This window comes from Sciurus carolinensis, assembly GCF_902686445.1.
Source record: "Sciurus carolinensis chromosome 14 unlocalized genomic scaffold, mSciCar1.2 scaffold_101_arrow_ctg1, whole genome shotgun sequence".
NCBI classification, from domain to species: Eukaryota; Metazoa; Chordata; class Mammalia; order Rodentia; family Sciuridae; genus Sciurus; species Sciurus carolinensis.
In genome coordinates, this window is record NW_025920105.1 from 2,188,047 (window position 1) to 2,208,756 (window position 20,710).

Below are 20,710 nucleotides of genomic sequence, written 5' to 3' on the forward strand. Positions count from 1 at the left end.
AGTTCTGTTGTGTTCTAATACTAAGCAAGTAAGGTCACTTCTTCAAAGTTGAATTACCTGGGACTCTTCCTATAATAAAACCTCCCCAAAGGGTCCTCTTGAGTGCTGCCTTGTCATCATCTTTTCTATGCAAAATTAAACAAACAAATGGCATTTCAATCCTTGGGAAATTGCCAATGAATCGCTGCCTACTTTGGTGGAAGCTCACAACAGGCTGGCCAGGTGCCTTGGGGAAGACTCAGACCTGGATGGTAACCTTAGAACCTGATATTCCTCAAACTGACTTTAATCTGTATCTTGAGCCTGCTTTCTGGTTGGAGGCAGAAAATGGTGAACATCAAAAAAAGAGATGGTCAGAGAGCACAGAACCATTTAAAGCTGAACTCATTAGTGGGTCATTTTTTGAGAGAAATACCTGCAATGGCCACATGATGGCAACCTTGCACAAACCAAGGCCAACCTGGGTGCTCTCTATGGTTCCTGCTGAATCCAAGACAGTGGGCACTTCCCTGCTTTACTACAAAACCATATAGGCCCTGCCCATGGGTGCATCCTTAATTGCAGCCACACACTCTGAATTTTACAAAGGGGGAAAAAAAACAGCATCACGAATTGTTTACTACTCCCTGTTTGTCTTGATGCATACAGAGCTGATCTATTTCAAAAGGGAGCTTTGTGTGCTACATCACACCCCAAACTTCAGTGGTGGAAAAAGTCCTATAATACAGAGAAGACTTATTGGTAAGAAGGGCCCAAGGGTCTCTCTATTTAAGGAAAAATGTTTGACTTTCAACATAAGTTCAGGAAATCTGATTCCATATTTTCCTCATTTTGTATATAACTCAATAGATTTGCCAATAAATAAACATATAAAACCTCTCACTAATCTACTAAAATTCACACAACTTCTCTTCACCCCTGTTAGGGAGCCAGGCAGCATGGAAAGAGATAAAGAAAGAGACACAGAGAACTGTGGCAGTGGGTGGTGACATGGTATGGTAACCATGAGTTTTATTACAATTCTAAAGGAGCAGCAAGAAGTAAAGTGTTAATTTGTGACTTTCCATCCTAGATTGTAAATTTCCTGAGTTCAGGGTCAGGGCTCAGTGCCAATGCAACATTGACACATTCAGTCCTCTATAAATGTCAATTTCAAGACTGACTATTTAAGTGAAAAAAATCAAAATGACTTGGATTCTGCAGGATCCAGTGCCATTCTTCTTGGCCATGGCATCTTTCTGAGGCAGAACAAGTTAGACACACCTGAGTGGGTTTTATAGTCTGAGTTCCCAGTGACAGATGCGTTGGGTATGCAGGGCAGTGTACAGTGTCTGAGGGAGATTTGAGACTTGGAGTGGGGACAGGGACTGTAGTTGGGGCATATTTTTCTATATTTCTATATTGCCCCAAGTGTTCTCTAGCATATGCTTCAAGACCTTTTGCTCAAGAAGTACAACATCAGATTAAACTGTAATAATCTCATCATACATGTGATTTTCTATTTCTTTTACATTTCAGCAGTACCTGAGTTACTTAAGCCACATGTTCTTTGAAACAACATTCTTAAGACTGAATAAGAGCTGGTAGAGCAGCTCTACCATGGTTGGCCAAGTTACATTGCTCCTCTTGAATCTTTATGTTCCTCCTAGTTTTTAGCTATTATAAGAATAATCTGTAAAACATAAAGATCTTACCAAAACAGTAAAACCAAAGAGTGAGGGTAGAGAAAATATATTTGGTTCAGGAAGAATTTCTGCTCTCTGCAATCATTTTTTCACAAGACCAACCTTCCTTGAATTCTGTTTCCTTTGCACAACATCTGCCCTTGAATTGTTTAGGCCTCTGTCCCATTTTCTTCTTTGTGTCTCTCACTCCTACTCAGCTCTCTGGTATAGTTGTGCTGAATCTGGGCAGGTGGAAAGTAGTGTCCCCTTCTGGTGTGATGGGCTGACATATTTGACTCCATGGAAATGTTTTATGACAGACTATATGGGCAATGACTAAATTGACTCCATTTTACCCTGAGACTCCATATTATGTAGGAAAAGCTTTTCCCATGGGAATGCCCCCACCTCTGCACCCATTAGTTGCTTAACATGATATGTTTGGCAACATGGAACAGCAATTCTTGTATAATGAAAAATTGTTCTCTTTTTGTTTCCTATTTTTCTAAACAATGAACCATGTCTGTCACCGCCTGCGGATATTTGTTACCGTCCGCAGCAACAATTGCGTGGGTATTTATCAGAGGTGGACTGGAAACTAAGCTACTTCTATTTCTGGGCTTCTTCCTTCCTTGCTTGCTTGTTTATAGAGGATAGAGGAAATGAGGCTTACTTGCTTTGAGAGGAGAGAGAGAGAGAGGCTTTGCATAAGAGAGAAAGAGAGACTTTGCTTAAGAGAGAGAGATTACAATTTCAGAGATCTATATCTTCTTAGTTCTGCTGCTTCTTCTTAAAGGCGCATCCTGCATCCTGCATCCTTCACTCTGCTATCTAGAGGTGTGGCTTTATTTCTCCATTCTGCAATCTGCAACCTGTGTTCTGCCATCATTCAGAGGTGCTGCTTATCCTCTGTCCAGTGATCTAGAAGTGTGGCTTAGCCCTGTGTGCTGCAATCTACCTATCTGTGATCTAGAGATGTGTTCTCAATTCTCCGCTCTGTGATCTGCCTTCTGCCACTGCCTGCTGCTTCTCTCTGCTTCTTTCTGTTAGCTGCTGCTTCTCATCTTCTACCTACTGCCCACTTATATTCCCTCCAGGAGGTGGAGGGCAGGGCCACGCCAGTTGAGATCAGGTGAGGAGCCAGCTGTCCAATCACAAGCAGGCACAAGCAGGAGCACTCGGGAACACCTGTGCACGCATAATGCTGATTTGATCAAAACAACTTCTGGCTGGCTGCCAGGCACCATCTTGGTGCAGTTCACATGGCATACCCCCAACACATGTCAGCAGTGACTGTCTAGATGTTAGTAACCATTCTTTAATTTGTACCTAAGTAAAGTCATTGTGACCCACTTCCCCTTTCTGAGGTCTTAGATCTCATAATGATAGATCGTAATTTTAAATCAAAGCAACAGACACTTAGGATTGATGTACTGATTTGTGTTATACAAATCCCTACAACTCTATGTTCAGGGTTGTTCTCCCATTAGCAATTTTTGGGACATTGTGTGAGATAGTCAGCTGGCCAGCTAATAAAGACTCTCAAATTTGTACTTCTCAGTGGTGAGTAGTGATTGATCTGTTCTTAAGTTGCAACCCACAATATTTGGAGGCCCCAGCATAATCCTCACTGCCTGGTAGATAACCACTGCTCACCACTGACCTGGAAAATCCTGCAGAAGGAAGGGGCCACACAGCTGCTCCTAGTGGCAAGCCTCTGAGAGACATTTCTCAGCCCCAGGCTGCGAGGTCTGTTGAGCCCCACTCCAGGACTGAAATAAATTATCTGAGAGTCACCTGTTTCTGTGCCCCCCAGGGGACTGGTAAGTCTGCTTCTGGCAGATTGTTATCTGGGGTCTCTGAGGAATGCTGGACACAGCATTACTTCTTGAGTCCAGGACTGGCAAGACTCAGGTCCTCAGGTCAGGAATCAGTAGTGACCACTTGTCATTGTTTTGGGCATCTTGTTCTGTGTTTGCTCTCCTTTTTCTGTTGGTTGCCCTTAAATGTGGACATGGGTCAATCTCCCTCATGTTTGTCATGTACTTCCCTTCAAAGCATATTGACCAATTTCCAGAAATTCTAGAGAAATTCCTGACTACAGGACCTGGTATGACATCTTTTCTCTCTAAATTCTGTGAGAGAGAATGGTCAACTTTCATGGTTAGATGACCCCTTCAGGGGACCACCAAATTGTCTTTGGGAAGCCTGGACATCCTGATCAAATGCCTTATGTTCAAATTAAAAAAAAATGGTTAAAATGGTTTTTAACTGTGTTCACTAAAGCTTACATTAAAATGTAAGCTGTTGCCAACAGAAATTTCCAAGTACTGGAGTTGGTCCACCAAAATACCAGGCTAAAATTTTGATGGCTGCTATCCAAGAGACCAGAAAAACTCATTTAGAACAAAACCCCAAACTGAGGAGGATCTCCCAAGAAGACCAATGAAAGTAGGCTCCCTTGCTATCTCTTCAGAAAACACCTTGAGGGAGGAGTAGGGAAAAACTCTTTACATCTCTAATGAGCAAGACCACATCAGGATGGAGGCCAAGAAGTCTTTTAAAATTTTATTTTTTAAGTTCATAATTATGATCTGATGTGCGTAAGTTAATTTTTGATCAGACCTATTTTAACACTCTGTTTCAAAGACTAATTATAAGGCTTAGCTCTCAAGCTAATGGGCTTTAAAAAATAAGCTACAAGGCCTTTGTCTATCTGTTTCTTTTATGTGTATGTACACATGTGTATTGTCATGCTTATATTTGTTTGGTACCAAAGTTGACATATGAGCTCATAAATTAAAATTTTAAATAATAGATTCAAGTACCTTAAATGCATGTGATTTAAAAGGTTCAATTTAAATTGGGTAAACAAATAAAAGTAAAGATGTAAAGATGTAAAAGTAAAGTTTCTTGAGGTGGTCACACAATTGATAAAATATTAATGTCTGTAGAATGTCTAATAACCATTGTTTCTAGATTTTTTTCCACATAGAAAAAATGGTTGACACTGTCCAATACACTTCTCTGAGATCTTGCTTTAAAAAAAAAAATTAGATTTGACATATATGGGATTGATCATGGATGTGGTTGTTAGAGACATCTGAATGATTTAGAGAGTTAAAATGCTAACTGCTAAATATAACATCAAGTACTCATAACTCCTTGAATTCCATAGGATGACATACTTAAAATGTTATTGGTGTTTTCATAAATTGGTAAATAAAAAGAGAGTTTAAAATGACTCTGTGTCATCACTGAAAACAAGGTTACTAAAAGTCTCAACAGATATAATTCTATATAAAGTGTTCAAAAGTTTAAACTACATTTCAAATAGAGTTCTATAAGTAAAAAAGTATTTCATCTTATTGAAATGAGCTAATTTACCTAAATTCAGAAATTTACAAGGGTTGTTTCAGAATACAAATTTTAAAAAATGAAATCAGCAGATTAAAAAATTTAAACATTCTAGATATAAAAATATATTTAGTAAAAGAAAAAATGTTTCTAGGTAAAAAAGTCTATGTGATAAATTAAAGTTGTAATACATCTAAGTAAATAACAAAAGGGTCTAATTAAGATTAAAAAGTATAAATTAAGGGTAAATTTTAAAATGTTTATGTGTATATATAAGTAACACAACAGTTAAAATTATTCAAGATTTTTTTTCTAAGGTCAAATATTAAGGTAGTGATATAAACCAAAGTCCAGTCTACATTATAAAATGACCAATAATTCTTAAAACATTAATTTACTATTAACATTGTGTCTGTTAAATTTTATTCTCTAGAAAAGCTAGTCTTAAAAATTGAGGGTTTGTACAACTCTGGTTAAACAGAAATTGTTATTTCACAGTTTTGTACTACATTACAAATTCTAAATTTTCTTTAAAACTTAAACTTAGTTAATATAAAAATATCAGTGTAATTATGATTCTATTACTCTTCTTTAAATGTTAAGTGTATTCAAATCTTTCAGGTATACAAGTCTTTAAATGGTTTAAAAGAATATTTTATCAAGCTGGTGTTCTCCAACCTAAAATTGTAAAGGTAATTTTAAACTTAAAGGAATAGCAAATTTTATTGGTGATTTGTTTATATCATTTAATAATCTGCAACTGACCCTGAACCTTATGTTGCCTCTACACTGGGATAAAAAAAGTAAATATATTTCTAAAAGTTAATGAGAGACTTATTTATTTAGAGATTAATATTGTAAAACATAAAAACAGTTTGTCAGTTTACTACACAAAAGGAAAGTTAAAAAACTCTCTCAGTTTTTTTTTTTTTTTGGGTGCTGAGGTTTTGATGTAATATTATATTTTGCTAATGAACATTCATATGGACTTAGGAAACAATATAGTAAACTTTATAAAATGTTATTTAAAAAGAAGACAAAAATCAGATTTCAAACTAGACCACTTTACCTAAGATTTGTGAAAAGCCCCATCTTACCTGAGATAAGGTGTTGCCTCCAACCTTATTACATGTTACCAGTGACTCCAAAACAAGCCAAACTTCAGCTCATTTAAAATTATATTCAAAAGATTGTTTTTGTTGTTGTTGTTTGTTTTAAAATTACTGAGATCTCAAAGAGGGGATATAATGTATAATTCAGACAAAATTTAAGATAGCTATTACACAATTAAATATGTTTTTTCTGTTGTTAATTCCCTTTTGTATTTTTCTTATAAACTCTACAACTGTTGTCTGATTAATGTTTTGCAGAGGCACTTCTTCAAGAACCAAAAATCTGAATTAATTTTAGATAGTGAGTCATCACCTGTAGGAAAGATAATATAGACCCCAATTACATAAAAGTGGGTAAGTGACTGTAAAGTCATAGACATTAAAGTTAAAACCCACTACTCTTACTTTTGGACTGTTGAGACTGCCTTGATGGATGATGAAAATCAAGACTTAAAGATCAAGATTAAAATAAAAGGACCAAGAAGATCAATATTTGGCTCTTGCTCTCAGAGTCAGCCAGGGAACAAGAGAACTTCTCTAAGGAACTTTATAACTCTGGGTCACATAACCTCCCAATCAGGGAGATTGATGAGGCCAATAGAGGATGAAAAGCCAATCAGTGCACCTGCTGCAGAGGAGGGTCATTGGAAAAGGGATATATCCCTGATGCTCCAAGGGAAGCCACTTCATCAAGGAGACCCTACATAGAGAATGGCACTAAAGGAGCTAAGAAGCTGCTCTCAAGATCCCCATGAGTGACACCAGTGGGAACTCAGCTGACTCTTAACAACAGACAGGAGCAAGTCAATTTGACCAGCATGATCACAAACACCTAGGAAAACAGTTAAAACCAAAACAGCCATTCTTGGACTTATAAAAAAAAAATAGTTAAATGTAACTTAAGATGTACGCTTGTGTCAGTCCCCCTAGATAAGTAAAACTAGAGGAGACAGAGAAAAGATTCTTAGACAAATATTCCTGATAACTATCAAGAGAACTTGTTTATAGTCACTTTAAGTCCTACATTCCTTTCTAACCTCATGTACGTGAAGACCTAATAAATGTTTGCTAGTATGGTTCTCTAGTCCTAAGTAACAAAAATATACAGATTGCTACCAAACACAGGTTATACCAATAAAAGGATATTTTTCAAAAATAAGATGACATTAAGTAACTTAACTAAATATTGTGTTTGCATTCCTGAAAATTCCAATAATGTTAAAGATTTACAAATAAATGTCTTATCTTCTTCATTCTTGTTAAGCTTTCTTAGGCCTTATTATGGGAAAAATGTCTCAGCTCTTCCACGTCCTGGTAAGATTGTTGATTTCTATCATCTTCATATTCATTGACATGTTCCAGATGCTATTTATTTTGTACTCATTTTCTGTTTCTTTCATAAAACCAGAATTTTACCCCTAGATAGGCCTAAATTCTAAAAAGGGACTCCAAACTGCTTGCACACTCCACCTCACCCCTTCTCAGCCTGAAGCAGCAAGAGCGGTCATTGCCCATTTTCCCTAGGGCAGTAAAAAGTCCCTAAAAGTAGAGGGGAAATAAAATTACAGTCAGGGTAGACAGATAATTGGGTCAAAATACAAAATGGAGGTCAATTTGAGGCCAGAAAGTTAGAGACAACCTCTGAGAGATTAAAATTTTAATGCTTCCAGAGCCCTTCCTCCACACTTAACAAGATGCCCTGCTCCTGTCCAACCTGTTGTTAAGTCTCTCCAACAGGTTCAACTTACTAGAGAACCAGCCCCAAGAGAACACTGATTTTCAACACCCATTCCAGCCAGGAGACTACATCTATGTAAAATGTATCCAAAAAAAAAAAAAAAGGACTAGAACCCAGCTGCAATGGAGGGGACATTACTCTCAACATGGAAGCATACATCTGAGTCAAGAAAACAGAAAAATGGACAGTGCTCAGAGACCCCAAGAACCCTCTAAAGATAAGATAGAAAAATGTTAATAATGTTTTTTCTCTTGCTTAGACTATGTTATGAGGCCCATGCTACTAAAACAATATATTTTGTCAGTCAAATTAATGTGTATGCATGGCCACCACAACACCTTATCTAATTTAAAAGATAAATCAAGGATTCTTTCATCTTTACTGGGGTACTTGGGGCTTCCTCAGGCCCATATAACAACCATCTTATGGCTCTGAGGAAACATGGTTTGCTTGTATGTCAGGAATAACTCCAAGTCTTGCCCTTCAACTTTTCAAAATTACCAAATGGGATGAATTGTGTGTTTCTGTTCACATAATTCCCCAGGTGTACTATAATGATGAGGACTGATAAAGGGAACATCTGGGGCTAATACATCAATCTAAATGAGTGCTTCCTTAGTTTCCCTACTAGTGGGATGAGGTGGCTCCTCTGCTGTAGAAACCACTACACTCATTACAGGAGACCAAAATTTCAAAAACTTAAGTCAACAAAATCTAAACCTAAGTAAATTAAAAACTCTGTAAGTCACTTAAAACATTCCATTGATTCACTTGCTGAGGTAGTTCTACAAAACAGAAGAGGGTTAAATTTGCTACTTTTAAAATAATGATAATTATTTATGATGTTAGGGGAGATCTGTTGATTCTATACTAATCACTCAGGTGCCAATCATGATAGTTTAGCTTTGATTTAAAAAAGACTCAAGAAAAGGGAGGAAAAATTGAAAACCTGAGGAAAATTGGTACCAAAATCTGTTCTCTTGGTCCCCCTGGTTAACTACTTTAATAACCACAATGGTGGGATCGCTCATCCTAATTATGTTGGGGCTTTTAATTGAGCCATGCATGATAATCTGTTTAAATATGTTAGAGATAGAAACAAATCTGTTAAACTAATGGTGTTACACACCCACTACATTTACCTCTATACTAATAATAAATCAATGATTTGATTATGTACATAAAACCAGTGGGGAATGTGATAGGCTGATATATTTGACTCCTTGGAAATGTTATAGGCCAGGCTACATGGAAAATGACAAAACAGACTCCATTTTACACTAAGACTCAATTTTAGGAAGAAAATGCTTCTTCCATGGGAACACCTCACCTCTGTACCCATCATCAGTTGCTTAGCATTAAATGTTTGATAACACAAGATAACAATTGTATAAAGAAAAATTGTTCTTTTTTTTGCTTCCTATTTTCCTAAACAATTAACCTTGCCAACAGTTATGTCAACAGTGATTGTTTAGATGTTAGTAATCACTCTTCAATTTGTACCTAAATAAGGTCTTTTTGACCCACTTTCCCCTTCTGCTAATGATTTTACATCTCACAATGATTGTAATTTTAAATTATGTCAACAAACACTTATGATAGATTTACTAACTTAGGCTATAAAAACCCCTACAACTCTATGGTTGGGGCTGTTCTCCCAATAGCCATTTTTGGGGCATTGTGTGAGACAGCTGGTGGGCTAATAAAGACTCTCAAATTTTTACTTCTCAGTGGTGACTGATCTGTTCTTAAGTTGCACCCCATAATACAGGTCATCCCCCACCAGCACTGGGAGAGTAGCCAGAGAGGCCAGACTGAAGCTCAGTTGTTGAATAGGGCTGAGCAGTAGAGAGCAGAGTGGCCAACTGTGAGAGAAAAGGACTCATGCCCCAACCTGTCTCCTGGAAGACAGGGAATCCATTTTGCTTTCTTAGAAGAATAAAATGTAGTCAATGAGCAGCATCTGGTTTAAGCAGTCACATGAAGCCTTCCCTAACCACAGGATGGAAAGTTTTGGAGTCTTGAGGATGAGGGAAGGGTGGAGTGGGGCCGTTAGATCTTTTGGTTGGCCCACACTTCTGATTTAGATTTCTATAGGATCATTAGAGTCTAGCAGGTCATGTGGTTCATATCCCAAGTGAAAAAATTTCATTGTGACTATATGGCCATAGTACAGAGATTAGATCATTGTAGAGTGTGAGGTTTGCACTCTCTGTCTTTAGAGCTAGGAGACCAATGTAATTTGGGGTGGAAATATTCTCAGTTGAATAAAAGATAAACTTGTGCTAGGAGTCAGGAGACATTGATCTAATACAACTCTGCCCCAGCTGGTTATTCATGGTGGGGAGACAAGAACCCTCAGGGTTGGCTTTCTTCAATCTACAGTAAGCAGCTTTCCCCCCATGTTCTCAAAGGTTCTTTTTATTTTTGTATTTGGTGGCTCTTCTGCCTTTCCATGGAGCTTGGCCTCTGACTGACATTTGAGCAGCAGCTGGACAAAAGTACAATGGACAAACACATGACTGTGCTCAGCTTAGTACTGCAAGTCTTCCTGGGGATACTGTGCAATCCTGGTGTTTCTTCCCAGAGCACTTAACCAGAAATAATCAAAGTGGTAAATTGGGAGTTATGATGTAAGTCAATGGTCAGGCAAGAAAGTGCCAGAAGACACCATGGTCCCTGAATAAGATTATATGTCTGCAAGAGAATGTCATCAGTAATTAAGAATGCAGTGGCCAAAACTAGGAAACTTATGGTAAGTTATGTGGACTTGTTTATATTTGGGGTAGAATATCCTGGCCTCCTGATTAAGAAGATTTAGGACTTCCCTCACTTTGTTCTCAGAGTACAAGGGAGATTGCAGGTATGCCTGGAAAACTGAATGTGGCAGGACACAGGGATCCTCTGTGTTCTCAGTGGACTCAAAATCTCTACTTCTCCAAACTTAGTCTGAAGACACTGCCACAAATGTGGGATGATTTGAAATGGTACACAGATGGCCAGTATTTGCTTAGTAGTTCTATGAGATTTTAAAGTTAATTTTTACTTGAGGCAAGTGGTACTCATTTTGATTGACAATTGCCATAAACAATTGAGGTATAAAAGGCAAGTTGAACTAGAAAAAATAAGTAAACAAGAATAATACAAGTGGCAAAGTTGCAAAGGTGACATGAAAATATATGTGTGGAAACCTCTAGAAGACAAGAGCAGGTAGGAAGCATCCCAAACCCAGAAACAAACCACCAGTGCAGGGACTATGTGAGGTGATGCCAGGGAGTCTTCATCCTTCCTGCTTTGACTCATCCTTCTAGTTCTATGACAATTTTCTTCTACCTGCAGGAGACTAGCAGTGAGCTGGGAGGCCAAGGTTGATTCAAAACACACTTTTGGAGACCGAATTTGGCTTCATATTCTGACTCTACCACTTTTAAGGCCAGGGTCCTTTGACACAAAATTTAACTCCCTGTGAACCATGGCCTCATCATCTATGAAGTGTGAATGTCCTGGTACCTGGGTTCTTGGACAGTGCCATTAGCTGACATCGACAATGGTTTCCAAGCTCTACGCTGTAGACAGCTCCTCCATTGCAGATCAGAGGGGAGTCTGCCCAAGGGTGTATCTGTTTTCTCTTCTTCCATAAGTAGCTCCTGAGTTTTCCTGGGATCTCCCTCTATGTTTTACACCATTTGGGATAAGTGGGGCACGTAACCAGGTCCAAGAAGTCACAGCATAGAAGCCCCCTGAACAGGAGGCACTTAACCTACCAAGTTGATTTGAACTGGTTCAGACAGATTGTTTCAGAAGCTCACAAATAACTGGTAGGAGGTGAGCATGGAAAACTTACTGCCATCTTGTGGTGATAGGGGACCCAGCAATATAGAATGGGAGCTGAGAGATGGAAAGAGTGAATCACTGAAACTTTGTGTGCCTTCAGACAGAAATACATCCAGGAGTTTTATTTGTAATAGAAAATAAACCCCTCTACTCTGTTATTTTGAGTTGGTTTTGTTACTTAAAACCAAGAGTATTGACTAATCTATTGTTTTTCTCAATTCCCTTTTTTTGTAGTTAATGGGGAAACACAAGAATAGTAGGAAGGAATAACAGCATATTAAATCAACAAAAATTCAAATAATCCAATTAATTGATGGGCAAATGAACTAAACAGATTTTTCTCAAAAGAAGAAATACAAATGGCCAAGCAATATATAAAAAAGTGTTCAACATCATTAAAAATTAGAAAAATGCAAACCAAAACTAGACTGACATTTTATCTCATACCAGTCAGAATGGCAATAATCAAGAATGCAAATAATAATAAATACTGGAGAGGATGTGGAGAAAAAGGAACGATTTTGTACTGTTGGCAGAACTGTAAATTTTACAATGACTGTGGAATTAAGTATGGAGGCTCTTCAAAAGACTAGGCATGGAACCACCATATGACCAAACTATAACATGTCTCTGCATTTACCATGAAAAATTAAAGTCATCTTACTACAGTGATACATATTTACCCATGTTTATAGCATCACAATTCACAATAATGATCTGTAGAACAGATTATGTGTCCATTAGTGGAAAAATGGATAAAGAAAATGAGGTATATATAAACAATGGAGTTTTATTCACCCATAATGAAAAAATAAATTTGTCATTTGCAGGAAAATGGGTGAAACTAGAGACTGTTGTTTTGACTGTGAAATCAGTCAAAATCCGAAGGTTAAGGGTCATATGTCATATATGGAACTACAGAAGATAAAGAAAAACAAAGCTGGGGTGGATCTCCTAAAAATCAAAGGGAGATCAGTAGAGAAAAGGAACCAATATATGGGTGTTGGGGAGAGAGAGGCAAGTGCTAGGGAGTGATATTGACCCAATTACATTGTTATATTGTGCATATGTACAAATATATAGCAACAAATCCCAGGATTAGGTACAACTTATAGTTGCACCAATAAAAAATATGGGAGAAAATATTAAGTCCATACAAGTCTTGAGAATGACCTAATTCTGCCCACATATGGGAGCATGGCTTTCCAGAGTTCTAGCAATTTGCTTCTGCCTTCATTGGTCCCTTATTATGAAAAGAAGGTTAAAGTTACATTTTGCCACTGGGCTGCTATGAATGTTGAATATATTCGAGGACAGATTGCATTTATTTATTTTTCTTTGTATTTCAAAGTAAAACATTTCCATGGGAGGTAGGCACTCTGCCTATTGCTTCTAATGTATAAATCAACTCTGGAATCTCTTTTTTCTATATTACATATAGATGTTTAAGAGTAGGCATAAAATTTTAGCCAAAAACTTGTTCCCAGTAACAGGCAAATAATTTTTTACTAGTTCTACAATGCATATCAAGAACCACATTAACTGAGGCACTTGAGTGAATAGAAGAGGTACAGCCATGTTATGGATTCCAGTTGGTGGGGTGTCAGAAAAAGGATTATTTTTGATTAGTCAAAAGTATTGTGGCTTGATTAGGCTAAACAGGATGGAAGGGAGAAGATCAGATCACTGCTCACTTTTGATTGACTAAATGGACAGTGGCCGTATTGCACCAGGCATCCCCACTTGCTGGAACTTCCAGGCTGGAAATGATGCTCTTATCAAATGATACTGTTCATGCAGCACAGAGTGTTCCCATTTGTGTTGGTAAATCTGTAGTGTGAAACACCTCACATGTAAATCTGTTTTTGAAAGTGGTGAAAATGGAAATTTACATTTATCTTGTGGACACATCTAAAAACTGAACTCACAGACTGTGGATGATGACCATCCTGGTCTCATTGACTATCTGGATGCTGCAATGAGGACCAAGAGCCTTTGCTGCTCAAGAACCAGGTCTAACTTTATCTCCTGGTAGACCCAACTGCTGAAGTGTGAGGAAGAGAAAGACAGTCCTGGTGATTAGCTATATCTTACGCTTCCTCCCTTTGGCTTTTCCTGAAAGAACTGGAGACTGTGGCTTAGAAACCTTGAAAGTGTAGCTGGAGCAAGATCAGTGCAGATCATGAGAATTTTTAAATGTGTAGTGACACAGGGCTGGTGACTTCTGGGAAACTGAGGTCAAACAAATGTCCCCCTTCAAATCTAGATTTCTGCAGTCAAGTCAGAAAGATTTCAGACTTGATACTCAGAGTAATATGCATGAGTTTATTGAAGGGATAAGAAAAGAAAAAAGAGACACTCTCAAGGGAAACAGTGGGTCATCTCAGAGAAGGGAGAGACAGTGTGCCTCACCTGCACTCCAGTTTTTTTGGGGACCCCTGAGATGCTCCCAGATAGTCCTACTCAAGAGCACTGGTTGATTATTGACTGACAGTTGTGTGATTTTGGACTGTCAAGACCCCACTGCCATAACAACTCTAGGTCACTTTGGCCTATGCTAAGCAGTTCTCATTAAATTCTTAACCACAAATGCTTACAGGTTTTATGATTAGGAGGAATTATCTTTATCTTCCTGACCTTCAGGATCTAGTCTGTGGAAAAAGTCACAAAAGTCTCTCCCTTCAGAGAAACTTGGGTTCCTCTTATTAACATTATGTCAGGCCTGTATTGCTCCTGCTGATAACAGGTCATTTAATGAGTACTGGGACCTAGCCTGTCCACATAGACCAGGCAGGGATGCATGTTATTTGCTTCTTGGAACAGAAAGAATGTGGAGGCCAGCATAGTAATCCCACACTTTATAGGCTGGGCATCTGGTTTCCTAATGCCCTGGAGTCCAGGGAATTCTGTTGCAATGTCCCCTTTAAGACCCTCCTCCACTCCCAAGCTTAATGTCAAAACCCTGTAAATGTTTTGACCTTCATTTCTCTTCCAGAGGTGGAAGCCATAGCCAATCTATTCCCCGCCATTGCCCCTCGTGACCACTAGATGGCATCGCGGGACTCTCCACAGCCGGCCTCCTGGCTTCTCTGGGTTGCATCAGAGTCCCTGAAGTGTCAGTGTGCTTAGGCCAATTTTATGGTGGTGTCTAGGAAGTGATATGCAGGCAGGCCATTGACTACAGGAGAAATGATCATGGCATTAAAGCAGGAAAATGCTTTAGAATTTTACAGGTCCTCCATCCCATGCAGGGTAAGCTGACATTTTCTCACAACCCTGAGTCCTGGGGGTTGGCAGAGTACTGGTCACAGGCCCTAACACCAATCAGAAAGAGAAGAGTTCAAAACATCAACAGGCTATTTTCTTCTCATAGAAAGTCTAATCTGATTATAAAAATACCCAAGAAAGTAAAAGACCTATCTGTTTTGTACTTCAATATGTTCACTGGGAAGGTAACTGAGCAAGTGGGGAGAGAACTAGCATTTGAATCTTGGGTTCAAGTTAGACTCTACTCCTGACTATTGAGGGTTTTCTTCTGCTCCTGTGCCTCTTCTGTGACCAAGTTTGCAACCATGACAGAAGAGAGTGTGTGCAAGAGCAACAGTGCATGCACATTTTCTGCCTCCCAAGTGCAGTAGTCTTCTTCCCTTCCCACCTCTGGCAGGCCTTCCACATTAAGGTGGGAAGGGCCTAATAGAAAGCACAGGACTGGTTGCACCCCCATGACCCAGGGCCAGAGGTGCAGGTCATGCATGCCATTACCCTGGCCCTTTTGTGAAGTTTTGCATGTTCAGCATATTTGCAACTGTAACTTGGACTTATTTGTGGTATGGTGAGACTCAGAAACAAATTTGACTGGCAAAGACTAGTACAGTTTCCTAAAAATGGTTGTGCAGAGCCACGTGGGAAACACTAAGGTTGGTCAGAAGGCAGAGGGTATGGAAGGTGAGGAAGAATATGGGAGTAAGGTTTTATTTTATTTGTGTAGAAAGAGAAGATGGGGCAACATAAACAGGTTTAGGATTACTATGCTTCAATAATTTCAGTGAGCTCTTGGAAACAAGGGCCCTTCCTGGTTCTCTGGTAATTAGACATAGTATGATTAGAGCAGGTAGATAGTGGCCTAAGAGAGTGGGAGCCCAAGTAGGAGGGGATTGGTGGTGTGGGAACTGGATCAGTTAGTTTGGGTAAAGTTAACATCCTGGGGAGATAGCTGACTATTCTAGGAATTGCTATTCCCAAGAAGGTATGCCCTGGGTACAGTGGTACATGCCTGTAATCAAAGTGACTTAAGGAATTGAGGCAGAAAGGTTGCAAATTTGAAGACAGACTGGACAATTTAGTGACTTGCCTTGAAATAAAATTTTAAATGGCCTAGGGATCTGGTTCAGTTGTACATCTTTTGGAGAATGCTCCTGGGATTATTCCCAGTACCCACCCCCAAACACACACACACACACACACACACACACACACACACACAGAGCTAAGGAGGGCATGCCCTTCAGTCTCAGAAAGGCCCAATGTCAAAGAAACAGTACTAACAGTAAAAGGAATGGTTAATAGAAGCACTTTTCTTCCACAGAAAGGAAGAAAAGTATAACTCTGCTGGTGCTCCTAGCAAGTCTGCTCTCTGGCCCATCCAGGCCAGGGCCTGTGTTTATGGTATTCTAAATTATATGCTTTGTGGATACTAAGCAGACTTCTGGGTGACTGCAGAGCAGCAGGATACTTTGTTTTAGCAAAACAGAGAATGCAGATGCCCATCAACAGTCTATCTTTTGATCCTCAAACTGTCACAAGGAGATGTCTGGAGCAGGCTCAGGATATTTGGGACAAGGATATACTTCACAGGTAGAGAAAATAGGGCAGTGGACTGGCTATGAATGACATTGCATTTCACTGGAGCTTATATTTTCTCTGATGGCAACTTGGAAGGGGAAATGACGCATGACAGAGACCACTTTGGAATATATGGGATCACAAGTCAACAGGTTTTTCTTGCAAGTGGCATGAGACCTTTTAAGGTCACCAGCTCCAGCATGGGGCAGTGAATTCCAGTGGCCTTGCATGTTAGTTTGTGTGTGTGAGAGTATGTGTGCATGCATGTCAACTACTTAATGACTTATTGTGCATGCTTGGGATGGAGAAGGAGGAAAGAGGACTTTCTTAATTGGAGAAATCTTGCCTGATATTCCAGGAGGGGCATTTGCCTTCACAGCAACACCCAGACTTCACCTGGAAAATTTTTGGAAGGATGGTAAAACACTTTTACAGAGATACTGTGGCACAAGAATCAGGCCAAATTAACAATTCCTCTGCCTCCACGCTTGAAGTTTTTCCCAAGAATATGCTGTCTCCCCTTTCCCTTTGTGTTTTTCTTTCCTTCCTTCACCTTCTGTGAGATGATCACTGTGCTTGAAGCACTGGGGACAGTCTGCTGGATCATAATTTATACTTTCTCCTTTTTGCCCCTGTTGCCATTAACCACACTGCACATTCCCTCCCCTGCCCAATAATGTTTTTCCTTTAGAGTTTGGGTACATTCATGTAGAAAGAGAAAACTATGAAGAATCATAGTATTATTGTTTGATTAGATTCAATTAATGTTAATTAAACCTTACAATTTTCTTCATATTAACCCTTGGTCTTCCTTGAACTGCTAAATATTGTTCTTGTGAACTCTGCTGGGATAAACTGATTTTGATGTGGTACTTGGTACTTTGTGGGGCACTTGTCATTGCTTGGAGTTCAGGGCAGGTAATGGTGACCAGCATTGTGGTGCTGGGTACATGTGGTGATGGATTGGGGAGAGAGTGTCAGTGGAATTGGGAGGCTGTGACTCTACTGGGTTTTAGTTTAAGAAGTCTTGGTGGAAACCTTGAGGGATATTTTCACTTAGACTCTGACGAATTTGTTCAAATCTTTAAATTTGAACTTGGTGTCTATTGTGGGCTGAATTTTGTGCTCTTAAAATTAATTATGTTGAGTCAGGAGCAGTGACATGTGACAGTAATCCCAGTGGCTTGGGAGGGTAAGGCAGGAGGATAACAAGTTCAAAACCAGCCTAAGCAACTTTGTAAGGCCCTATCTAAAAATAAAATATTAAAAAATCATATGTTGAATTGCTAACATTTAGGATTGCAAAACATGACTGCATTGGAAATGAGGCCTTTAAAGAGGTAATTTATGCTAAATGAGGTTATATGATTGGACACTAATGCAATATGACAGGTGTCCTTGTAACAGGACAAAGTCTTGACACAGACATGTACAGACATATGATCACAAGAAGACATAGGGAGAAGCAGTAAATGGCTGTGTGCAAGTCAGTGAGGGGTCTCACAAGGAACCCACCCAGCTAACTTTTTGACTTTGGACTTCCAGTCTCCAGAACAGTGAGAAAATAATTTCCATTGTTTAAATGGCCAGAGTGTGGTAGTTTCTTTTGGCAGTCCTAGTTAATAAACAAAGTACACCTCTTTCCTTGTCTTCCTGTTTGCTTTCAAGGTCAGTGTTGATGGCACAGATGGAAGGAAGGGAACCCTTGGACTAATTATGAACAAAAATAAACTGTTGGAAAATTTCCCCTGGACCTAGAGAGGGAGTCTGGCACCTCTCAGAATTCTAGTGACCACTAATCATTAGTAGACATGACTAAGGACTGGCCTCTCTTGCTTCCTCACAGTGTACTGGGTATAATCAGAATATGCATTTCACAGGGTTGTGAAGGGCAGTTGAATTACCTGAATTTGCATCTGCCTGTCAAAAGGGGAGCACTGAGTAGTGGCAGTTTTATTCATGTACTGTTGCTGTATAAAAATTGTCAACATTTGGTGACTTTAAATGGCATATTCATATCAGACTTTATATCTGGGGTTGTGTTTTTCTTTTCTCTTTATTTTTATAGAGACAAAATTTCACAGAGTTTCTTAGGGCTTCACTAAGTTGCTGAGACTGGATTTGAATTTGCAATCCTCTTGCCTCAGATTCCCAAGCCACTGGGATTACAGGCATGTGTCACCATGCCTAGCATGGGGTTGTGCATTTAGTGATTCAACCAACCAACCAACCATGGGATAAAAATATGTGAAAAAATTGCCTGTCTGCTACACACATTCTCACTTTTTTCTTGCAGTATCCCATAAGCATAAAAACAAATTGCATACGATTTAAATTATATTAGCTAATACAAGTTATTCAGAGATGGTTTAAAATATAAAAGAAAGTATATATGTATTAAGCAAATACTATGTCCCTTTATGTAGACAACTTGAACATTTGTGAATTCTGGTAACTGAAGTGGGTCCTGAAACCAGTTCCCTGAGAAGACTGAGGGGTAAGGGTGCTGGCTTTTGGTCTGTAAGCCCAAATTGTGGATGTGGAATAATAGGATTCTCCACTCACACATGTGTGCAGGAAGCCTGCCTGAACCTGGCAAGAGTCATCTATGCTCAGTACACTGTGTCTCCTGATTTTCAGTCAGGGGCTGCCCTTTGTTCCTGGAAGTCACCCACTTTTCTCAAAACATGTGACCTCCTCCATCTTCAAAGCATTTACTCCCTTCACACTTGGAATCATTTTTGCCTAAAAGAGCCCAGTTTCCTCTAAAGGTGTAGATGAATAGGCCAGGCTCAGTGTGATAGTCCTCTTCCTCAGAGTCAGCTGTGCTTGAATCTTAATTACACCTGTGAAACTCTTCCTGGCAGCACCTAGATTGGTGATGAATTAAATTTGTTAGAAAAGATGTGCATGCCAGGGAGAGGGAAGATCAGGTGATCTCAGCTCTTTGTTCATTGTGGCAGTTCTTGTTCTTCTGTGTATCATTCTGCTCTGTTTGGGGAGCTCATCTTAGTAGAGTGCCACTTACCACTGAATAATCCCCCTGCAACTCAGGCTCCTGTGACATGAAGTGTGAGGAAATTTGTTCCTTTAGCTATTGCCTTAGTCTGTTTTATGTTGCTATGCCTAAATTTCAGAGACAGACCAGGTAGTTTATGAAGAATAGAGGTTTTCTTAGCTCAGAGATCCAGGGGATGGTAAGGTCAAGGTCCAGGGACCAGAAAATGTTGAGGAAATTCAGCCTGTTTAGCCCTACAGCAGGACAGAAAATGCAATGAAAAGAGTAAGTGGGAGGCACAGGAATTGCTTTATAAGGACCCACTCTCAAGATAATCAAATCATTCTCACCATAATGTTGTTAGTTGATTCATGTGAGCTGAATCCTCATAATGCAGCCACATCTCAAAGGCCCCATCTGTACATACTGTCACATCAACAACCAAATTTCTCAAGAGTTTTGAAGGGGATACTGCAGTCATAATTTCTGCTGACCTATTGAGAAGAGGTTTATAATGTTCCCCACCTTTACCTATAGTCATTTAACTCCTTGCTTGATTATATCACTCATTCCTGGTTGATCATGTCATCTCTTTCACCTTTAGGTGTAACACTCCTTGCTGAGTGATAAGTGCTGGCTGAACTTGGCTTTGGGTGCCTTGGAACTGGAGAAGCCACAGACTTTAGCTCTGAAACAGGTTCTGCAGTGTAGGAAGATGCTCTGAGCTGGAAATTAGCAGCCACAAATGGAAGTTCTCACTAATCCCCATGTATTAACCACCTGGCCATATTTATAAAGGGGAAATCATGAACCAAACTTCCATAGCTGCTGTTAAGACTCCATAAGAGAAGGAACATAAGCACATTTTACCCTTTATAAAACATCAAACAAAAGTAAAATAATTTTTTGAACCTTGTGACCTTTCAGTCATCTAATAAGTGTACTTTATCAGTTGAAGTAGAGGAATTGAGACAACTCAAAATCCTGAAATAGACTTCACATTTGCTATGTTAGTCATCATTCTTTTGCTTGGAAGACTCTTATCTTCTGCACAAATCTCAAAAATCTTCAAAAAATTATTTATCTTTGTACTGAGTGAAGTCTGGAATCTTCCCTAAATTGATGTGAATTGGAAACTTTCTCAAGACTCCACCTGACAGATGTG